The sequence below is a fragment of the Tupaia chinensis genome, unplaced genomic scaffold (assembly GCF_000334495.1).
Source record: "Tupaia chinensis unplaced genomic scaffold, TupChi_1.0 Scaffold000147_1, whole genome shotgun sequence".
Classification (NCBI taxonomy): domain Eukaryota; kingdom Metazoa; phylum Chordata; class Mammalia; order Scandentia; family Tupaiidae; genus Tupaia; species Tupaia belangeri.
In genome coordinates this window covers 3813557-3824089 of record NW_006159617.1, presented here as the reverse complement: position 1 = coordinate 3824089, position 10533 = coordinate 3813557, and the positions used below count along the sequence as shown (strand labels likewise).

The window sequence follows — 10533 nt, the reverse complement described above, 5'->3', positions numbered from 1 at the left end:
AGTAAAAAATAAACAAAAATAAAGTGTGAATTGTAAGACAAGCTGTTTTGTAGGGTTTTCATGTGGTTGATAAGATTGTGCTTATATGGAGCCTGGACAAGTGCCTGGCACACTGAAAGCCATCAATAAGTGGTAGCTGTTCCTACTGGTCTTCTCTTACCATCTCTGGATTTCAGTGGCAGTGAAAATGGAAATTTGTGACTTAATAACAGTGGCATAAAGTGACCATACATCCCAACTCTACTTGGTACTGAGGAGGTTCTGCATAAATTGCAATTAAGAAAATAGTTACACTCTCTGTTCTCATACTATGTAAGGGCCATTGTAGGCTACTGGTAATTAAATGTGGAATGAAACATAGGATTAAAATGCAAAGTTATGCATGCAATAGTAGGGGCTTGCAGTGTGCTCTGGGAGCACCTTTGAGAACGTCTCACCTAGATCCAGAGTCTGAGAAGGGTTTCTAGAGGAAACACACCTGAACTGGGGATTGATGAATTAGTGTGAGTTAGTCACATAAAGACCTGCCAGTGGAAAGAGTTTCTAAAAAAAAAAAAAAATTAAATCTCTGTGAAGGACTGGAAGTGAGAACATGAGGTATATATAAAACTGAAGGAAATGTGTGTATAGGTGGGTAATTGTGCTTAGCTGATGGAAAATAATGAAGCATAGACATTCTCGGGAAATAGATCAGCAATGCTGAAGACATTTCTAACCTGCATCGACATATGCTGGAGAAAATAGATTGTATCAGTTTGGTAGTAAATTGACTTTTGTAGAGAAACTTGATAATCTCTATCCATATGTAATATAAATATATATATATATAATATATATTTTTTTATATTTGATTCAAGAAATTGACTTTTAAAAATTTGAGGTTGTAAGGAATCGATCTTGTGTGAATGTAGGAGAGATGGAGAGAAATGAGCACCAGTTCCTGCGGCAGAAGCCTGCAGTGCCTGTAGAGAACCTGTCGTGATACCTGAAGAGGTGGGCAGGTCTTTAATGGGAAAGGTCAGTGAAATTTCCAGCAGGGGGTTTCTGTTTGTCCTACTGAGGAGCCTGAATCTGATTACAAGTGGAACAGGAAGCCGAATATGTGATTTCAAATAGGGCAAAGACCATTCAGCTTTTAAATTGTTTAAAGATCACTCTGGCCCAGCTTCATGGTATAGCAGGAAGGCAGCGTTCAAGCTATGTCAGATCAATGTGGAACATCGTGGCTCCAGTTCTTGCTCAACCTATACACACTGTCTACTCACTATCCTGACCTGCTTAGAGGTCCGTTGTGGGGAGGGGAGGACTATGGCATGAAACCTGTAGTGATTGCTTATCTCTTAGTCTCTCACGTTCATGCAATCAATCAATAAATGTAAAGAGAAAAGAAAAACGGGACCAGCAGTCAGCGTAATGGCTACATCGCTGGACTATCATGTAGTCGACTGTGGTTTGAGTCCTGGACATGGTGGCTTAAACTCACACCCAATGCATGTGTGTACATGACCAAGATCCTAAGAGGAGAATGGAGGAGAAGGGATTGCAGCGTGGCCATCCCCCCTGGGGGTGATTTCTCACTTTGTCTCTCTGTCTCTCTCTTTCTGGCGAGTGCAGGAGCCCTGTAGCAAAAACCTCTCCAAAAAAAAAGAAAAGAAAAAAAGAAAAAGATCCTCTGAATACATGTACAGAATAAATTAGGTGTGAGAGAAGAGAATGTACATAAATAATTCTTGAAGGAATTTTGTGCAATGCTAAATAAACTAGAGCTCATTTAGTTGTATCAAAAATCATCTAAACTTCTCCAAAGGAAACATGCTTTATCACTAGAACATAACCTCTCAAGTCTGCCTTCTGTCTGAATTACTAACTCTGTGAACTTTGAAAACTATCATTTTGTACCTCTGTCATAACAGTTATTTATTTATTTATTTATTTATTTATTTATTTATTTATGAGAGATTTTTGCTATAGGGCATGTGCGCTCGCCAGACAGACAGAGAGACAGAAAGTGAGAAATCACCCCCGGGGGAATGGCCACACTACAATTCCTTCTCCTCCATTCTCCTTTCGGGATCTTGGGCACGCACGCACACGCGCCCGGCGTGAGTTTAAGCCACCGGGTCCGGGACTCGAACCGTGGCCGACTACATGGGAGTCCAGCGACATAGCCATTATGCTAACTGCTGGTCCCATAACAGTAATTTATTCAACTCTAAAATGTATAAGGTAAGGTAGCTACCTATTCAATTACATTAAATACTACATTCTAATATAAACTGAACAAACGATAATATTTCAGAATGTTGAAGCTGAAACAGAAATATACACAATCTATATTGAGAAAACCTCCAAATATAAAATTTTGTATTATTAAACTATATCTAAAACATTTATTAAATACATATACCAATAAATAAAAAAAATTTGAGGACGAAAAAAGGCAATTATTTTTTTCAGGAAACCTACATCTGATGTTTGTCAGATTAGAGTGGGTTCTTCGGAGCTCAAAATTACCACCAATGAATATTGTCTTTAGTAAACATTTTTTTCCCTTGCTTAGTCGGTTGCCAATGGAAACATCTGTGTGGAGGACTCAGTTTATTCAAATTTCTATTTTTTTTGTACAAGTCTTCAAAGAATAGGTTTGGCCTTCTTTTCTCTGATTAGTTTCCAAAATAGCAGTTGAAATTGAAATTATCATCAGCTCTTATCTGCTCCTGCTAGATCCATCAAGGAAAGATGAGGTAGAAATGTAGGAACCAGGTATAATTTTTGGCGTTCCTTGGATAACCCCAATGGTAAGTCTATTCCTAAAGGGTGACAAAAGCCCATTTCTCCTTAAGGTGAGTGTATTGAATCAAGTTCTATTTTGTGTCCATAGCATTTGTTCCTCATTCAATCCCACTTGTCTATACTATGTGTAACTAGATAAGATAATTCAGTTTAAACACCGAATTCCACAGTGTAATTTACTAAAATACTGTATGCTTTTTCCTTTCCCTATTTACTTTCTCTTACCTAAGCTTTGTCTGCACTGATCCCAAACCGTCTAAGATTGATATATCTGTATACAGTTAGCCAGTTTGAGGACTGGACTTTATCTTTCAGTTTTTACAACAGGCAGCTGAAAAACAAGGAGACAAAGCAAACAGATGGTATCACCGATTTCTCATTACTGCTAATAACTTTTAACATCATCCTGTTAGTAGCCTGGAATTTTTGAATATGGTTCTTTTTTCTCCTGTTTCCCTATAATGAATAAAAGTCACAAGTGAAGTTTAGCTTAAGAAATGACTCAAGCTAATAATTACAATAGGCCCACATTGCCCTTATTCTAAAACTACTATATTCACAATTTATAGTTTTGCCTAGAACATTCTTACTTTCCAAGCCACATCACAGAGATGTCAGAGGATGGAGAACGGTGCCATCTGTCAGTCCCTGGAGCCGTCATCAAATGGTGGTGATGCAAGTCCAAGTGTTTTTGGCTGAAATAGGGGAAATTCACAGAAACAGATTTTTTTCTTCATTTTGGTTTTCATGTTTTTGAGCTCAGGAGCTTCAAAGGAAATGTAAGAAAGCATGAAATCATGCAAAATGAAATGATGAAAAATTCTGTCCAAACTAGCATACACCGAAATCAGCAAGTTATCACATAGACGGAAAAGTTTTCTAAGATGAGCACGGTCTTCTATTTTGTTTCTCTTTCTCTCTCTCCAGCATTTCTTGCTCTCCTTATTTGACAGCCTTCTCTCCATCACTTCCAAGAAGTTCAAACTCAAGGGAACCAGCAGTTAGCGTAATGGCTATGTCGCTGGACTCCTACGTAGTCGACCATGGTTCGCGTCCCGGACCCGGTGGCTTAAAACTCACGCCGGGCGCATGTGTGTGCGTGCCCAAGATCCCGGGAGGAGAATGGAGGAGAAGGGATTGCGGCGTGACCATCCCCCATGGGGGGTGATTTCTAAGATGAGCACGGTCTTCTATTTTGTTTCTCTTTCTCTCTCTCCAGCATTTTTTGATTTCCTTATTTGACAGCCTTCTCTCCATCACTTCCAAGAAGTTCAAACTCAAGAAGACTGTATTAAGGAGGCTGTGTGGAATTACAGGGAGGTTCTGATACCTTTACAAGATGCCCAAGAGAGTCAGGCTCAGAAACATTAGCAGAGTGAAAATTAAAGCAGCATTTTATTAATATATGAACCAGACTTGAAACCTCTCATGGAGGCCTACTTAGTAAAAGTTGGTTTATAGCAAAGACTTTGTGCTTGAGACTCAACTATGGCTTCATTTCCATCCCTCTAGACTTCTGTATTTTTCACTCTTCAAATTTAAATTCTGTGAGAACATCAGGTTTCAGAGAAAGTTATGGTGCAAACTATGAACCATGTCAGGAAAGTAGAGCTAGGAAATTCAAGAATCTCAAGAGCTTGACCCACAAGATCTCTTTACTACATGGACTCTGAAATCACATAAGACAGAACACAACCTAGATTTAGGTTCTTTGAGACACTTCACCATGCTCCCTTGATCTGTGGCCCAAACACTATTTGAACCATTAAATTAGCCACTTGTCCTATTCAGGGTGGGTAGAAAAATTAGAAAAGGAGAGGAGCATATGAGTAACCAGTTTGAAAGAGCAAGAATTTTCATTTTTTAGAATACAAGGGACTTTAGAAAATTTATGGAAAAATAAAATTAAAGTGTGAGGTTGTTTTGGTGATTTTTTTTATAGTCTTTGCATAATATGCATTCTTCTGGATATTTTGAAGTCCCCTCCTATGCCACTTTATATTTAGACTAACATCCAGCAAGAAGTGGTAGTAGTGCTGTTAATCTCCAAAAATCTATCCGTCTGTCCAGCAAGATGGAAAATACACTCTGGAAAATATATTCAGACAAGTAAATTATCTCAATGTGAATTATTTAAAGTTTCAGGTTTTTAAACAGAGATTTTAAAGGGATTGTTATGTTCAAGCAGCATTAATAACATGAAATAAACTGATTATAAAACAGTCTCAATTTTTGAACCACACCTTTAGAAACACTGCTAGAGATCCTATCAAGGGGTAAAATCTCTTTCCCCATCTATTAAATCTAGGCAGACTGGGACCAGCAGTTAGTGTAATGGCTGTGTCGCTGAACTCCCATGTATTCGACCCCGGTCTGAGACCTGGACTGATAGCTTAAACTCATGCCGGGTGCATCTGCATGTATGCCCAAGATCCTGAGAGGAGAATGGTGGAGGAGAAGGGATTGTGGCGTGACCATCTCCACCTGGGGAGTGATTTCTCACTTTCTGTCTCTCTGTCTCTCTCTGTCTTTCTGGTGAGTACACAGGCGGCCCTACAGTAAAAACCTCTCCAAAGAAAAAAATCTAGGCAGGCCATGTGACGTGCTTTGGCCAATAGGAAGCAGTAGAAGTCATGATATGCCAATTCCAAGCTTAAGCCCTAATAGGCTTTTATGTCTCCACTCAGCCTCAAATTGTGCTACCCATATGCAAACAAACCCAGGCCAGCCATCTGGAGTATGAGGAATTCACTGAGGAGAGCTGAGTCATTTCAAGTGAAGCCATGTTAAACCAACCAGCCTGTAGCTGACCCAGAGTATCCCAGTGATGGTGAGCGCACGGGCCTTATAAACAAGCCCAGCTGAGATCAACCAAACCAAGCCCAGATCAAAAGGATGACCTAGATGATCCATAGACTTGAGAGCAAAAATAAATGCTTACTGCTCCATGTCACTGTTGTGTAGTATTATCTAGGTACACTATGATGGCAAAAGATGAGTGATACAACCAGACTGAACACTGTTGTCAAGCAAAGCAAACTAGAATTACATTGTGTTCTGTTTTGGTTTTGTTTGGTTTTATTTTAATTCTCTTTAGGGCAAATGTACTTACCAGAGATAGAGAAAGTAAGAAAGCAAGCCTCAGGTCTGGGACTTGATCTGCTGTTGGCTATGAGGGAGTCCAGCACTTAAACCACCACGCCATCTGCTGGCTCCAACTAGACTATATTTATGATGCCATATGCCAGATCTTGGAAAACTGGTGAAATCTGGAAATTATCTGGATCAGTTTACACAGATTTTGTGTTTTGTGCCTCTGACTTTAACATACTATATTCCTAGAGATGATCAGGGTTGCTGTTTCTTCTGTTTATAATACTTATCTTGTTTTTCCTCTTTCATGCTTAACTCATTCTTTAAGATACAGGACAAGATGTCAACTACTCTACAAGACTGACCTGTAACTCACAGAAATAGTTAAATCCTCCTTCTCTTGGTTTACGGCGCATACCTGTCATTTATCTCTTAAAAGAGGACCAGCAGGGACCAGCAGTTAGCATAATGGCTATGTTGCTGGACTCCCATGTAGTCGACCTTGGTTTGAGTCCCGGACCTGGTGGCTTAAACTCACGCCATGCGCATGTGCATGCGTGCCCAAGATCCCAAGAGGAGAATGAAGGAGAAGGGATTGCAGCGTGGCCATCCCCCCTGGGGGGTGATTTCTCGCTTTTGGTCTCTCTGTCTCTCTCTGTCTGTCTGGTGAGCGCACGTACCCTATAGCATAAAAAAACCTCTCCAAAAAAAAAAGAGGACCAGCAGATAGCGTAATGGCTATGTCACTGGACTCTCACGTAGTTGACCATGGTTTGAGTCCAGGACCCAGTGGTTTAAACTCACGCCAGGCATGTGTGCATGCATGCCCAGGATCCCAAGAAAAGAAGGGATTGTGGTGTGACCATCTCCCCTGGGGGGGAGGGGAGATGATTTCTCACTTTCTGTCTCTCTGTCTCTGTCTTTCTGGTGAGCACATGCTCCCTATAGCAAAAACCTCTAAAAAAAAAAAAAAAGAAAGAAAAAGAGAATATAGTGCCACATTAGTAAAATGTGATATTCTACAGTGCTGGCCCATATACAGGGGTTCTGAATTTGCATCCGAGGCCTTTTTGAGTCTGCAGGGCATAAGCGTGTAGATTGTGATCTCAAGACCCTGTTGGAGATGCTCTCTCTCTGCCTCTCTCTCATCTCTGTTGCTCATAGAAGATATTTAAAAGCTTTAAAAACATGTATGTAGCAAGTAGAACCAGTGCATCCACTTTGATCTCTCTTCTTCACTTCAATTTACCATAACTTTCACAATTACCGTTCTTTGGAATTAGCTCTCACAAGGTCTCTGTTTATGAACAAGTCACCCATTTGAGGAAGATTTAGAAGTCCTTTTATCTCCTTTGACTGCTCTGTACACTTATAGACAACTGGACTGCCTTAACTTTCTGAAACAGCTCTTATCATATAAAATTATAACTTGGCTTTTATATCTGTTCATTTTTATTGATCTCTTTCACCCATCTCCCACTGCAGTCAGTGAGGGCAGAAACCTTGTATTTTTTTTTTTTTGTCTTACTATGATATATTCCATGCCTACCACAGTGAATGCTGGGCAGAGAGTAGGTGCTCAATAAATACTGCCGCATGAATGAATGCGGTTGTCACCTATCACATTATATGAAAATTATTTCTCTACATTTTCTTACCCTTAGATGACAAGTCTCAAATGGCAAAGGAAAAGAATAATTCTGTACCTGGAATGCCTAGCTCATGGCTTGAGTTTTAGTAAGAATAACAGCTAACATTTATCATAATAAGCATTTGTACTATTTTAAGATCTATATATGTACTATGTAATCCTCCAATTACCTGTAAAATACAGAAATGTTCCTCATTTTACAAAGGCAAATGAGGCACTAGAAACTTCACAAATATTTATTAAATTCAACTATGTATTTTTGCATCAAATATGAAGAAAAACAAAGAAAAATTAATAGCTGGAACTTTCTCAGTGTGATGACAAACCTCATTCTTGCCCATTGCTGGGACTATGCTGTGCTAAGTAGTCTCTTCATTCCACTAGCCAAGATTTGTAGAAGTTGGTTCTGTTTTCTTAGTTTCTTTACCTGGCCTTAATAAGAATGCCTGTGCCAGCAGATGATGTAGTAGTTATGACCCTGGATTCCCACATAGTTGACCGTAGTTCAAATCCTGGACCAGTGACTTGAAAATCATGCTGGTCTACTGTGCATGGGTGTCCATGGTCCCGGAGCATTAAGGAGAAGGAGTTGCAGAGTGGCCATCTCCCCAGGTGGGTGATTTCTCGCTTTCCCTCTCACTATCTCTGTTATTGTCTCTCTCTGTCTCTCTGTCTTTCTCTCTCTCTCTGGCCCCCTAAAGCAAAAAAAAATCTCTCTAAAAACAAACAAACAAAAAAGAATGCTTGGGCAGAGCAGAGGAGTCTCCCCTCCAGAAGGTTAGTGGGGGCTCTGCCTTCCCAGTGGACTGGTGGGGTCAACCGACAGCTGAGTGTGGGAGGGAGCCATTGCTTTTCTGAGTTGCTCTTTCATAGGCTCTGTCCCATGATTGCCATGGGCATGGAAATCAACGAGAACTTGCCCACCAGAGAAACATGAAGAAAACTCAGGAAATTAGCAAGGGAAAAAGAAACGAGTGTAGTTTGACTACTTCTCAGAGAAAGCAGAAGGACTCTGAGATCAGGCCACATAAGTAGAAGGGCCACTAATGAGAAGTCCATGCAGACCAGAGAAAAATGATGCCTGGCTGTTTGGAACACCTGAGTGCTACTGCCAACTGGGTGCGTCATAAACTCTTAGAGATTTTGTAGAGTGAACAGCCATTACATGTTATAACTTATTCTTATAAAACTGTCTGTTTTAAACTTTACCTTTCTGTCTGATTTAGTGTGACATTTTAGAGCCATTTTTTGACGAATAAAAAACTGGCCACGAATGAAAAAAAAAAAAAAAAAAGAATGCCTCGTACCCTTTGCATGCTCAAATTGTGTATCTATGAAAATGAACTTCCTCTTTTTTAACCATCTACTGTTCTTACTGACATCTTCTGCTATCACTTCAAGATCTGTTCCCTGCCGTCCTCTTAATCCAATCCCTGACACACAAAAATATTAATTAGCTAATGAACAAATTACACTTTAATTTCCTAGAAATAGACTTTCTCGACCATCAAAAGACAAAACAAAACAAAAAACGAACTCTTCTTTCATGTTTCATGACATATTTTGCTGTTTCTTGTGTATAAAGATAGTAAGTGACAATCCAAACTATACCGTTTTGTTTTGTTTTGTTTTGTTTTTTTTGATAGAGGTTTTTGCTATAGGACGCATGCACTCGCCAGAAAGACAGAGACAGAGAGATAGAAAGTGAGAAATCACCCCCTGGGGGGTGGTCACGCCACAATCCCTTCTCCTCTATTCTCCTCTTGGGATCTTGGGCACTTCCTCTATTCTCCTCTTGGGATCTTGGACCTTGTGTGAGTTTAAGCCATCGGCTCAGGGACTCAAACCGCAATCGGCTACATGGGAGTTCAGCAACATAGCCATTATGCTAACTGCTGGTCCCCAAACTATACTGTTAATGTGCAACTGTGTTATTTTTTCTTTTTTTTCACAGTTTTGATGTTTGTAAACATGGAATTTTATTTGGAGACTTAAAACTCCAGAAAATGGGTCAAATATGGCTAACCAACTTTGAATAATAGCCTATAGTTTAAAACAAGAGAATAGTTTATTGCTGACTTATTTGACTTGGATAATGATGATGATAAAAATCATAGTTTAGTAAATTGTGTTGCTCAGGAATTACCATAAAATAGAAGGAGATTATCAAATGTGATGTCAGGAATTACAAAGTTGGAAAAAACACTAAGATTTTTGGAAATAATTCTGACTTTTACAGATGCTCTATTTTTAGAAAGTCTCTTGATCCATATGAGTTTTTGCTCCATTCTCTGTCTACTGATTGAATATCAGGGTCTATTTAAAATTCCCTCCATCATGTTCAGATCATGAAGGAAATTGCATACCTCAGGAACCAATTAAAGCTTGACTCACCTCCTTCTGACCATCCCTTAGCAGCTGTTTCCAGAGAAAGTTGGAGAGAGCTCAAAGCAAAGCCGCCTTGGAACCAACTCACCTGGAACTCATAGACTCCATCGAGTCTGCACTGCCAGGGGCCCTGGCGGCCCTCTCTGAGTTGTGATTTCATTTAGCCTGAGTGTGGTGTTCTGTACCGGGTGCTAAGGGGAATTTAGAGCATAGATTAGACATGCTTGTTACCCTCAGGAATCTCACAATTTAATGGAGGAAATAAGATAAACACACAGTCAATTAAGAGAAAGTAGATACACATGTACACATGAAAATATTGATTTAAATTTGGAAAGAGGAGAACGTGGAGGCAAAGGATTTAGATGCTAATCAGGAGAGTCTTGCAGATTAGCCTTCATGTGAGTCCAGGAGAAAGGGAAGTTCTCTGTGTGCTAAAAGGAAACGGACAGCTGTTTCAAGGAGAGATTTCTCTCTTTCTCTCTCCCAAAAGGCCTAGACCAGAGAAGCAAGTCTATCTTCATGCACTATAAATCACACCCTCATGACTGGCTGCCTGGGTCTTTTTTGAACTTTTTTTTTCTTTTTTTTTGGAGAGGTTTTCGATA

At 39.8% G+C, this 10533-nt stretch overlaps 1 pseudogene; it reads left to right on the top strand.

Annotated features, from left to right (window-relative positions):
* Positions 1-3414: 3414 nt before the first annotated feature.
* Positions 3415-8615, top strand: LOC102485688 (small EDRK-rich factor 1 pseudogene; annotated as a pseudogene).
* The last annotated feature ends 1918 nt before the right edge of the window (positions 8616-10533 follow it).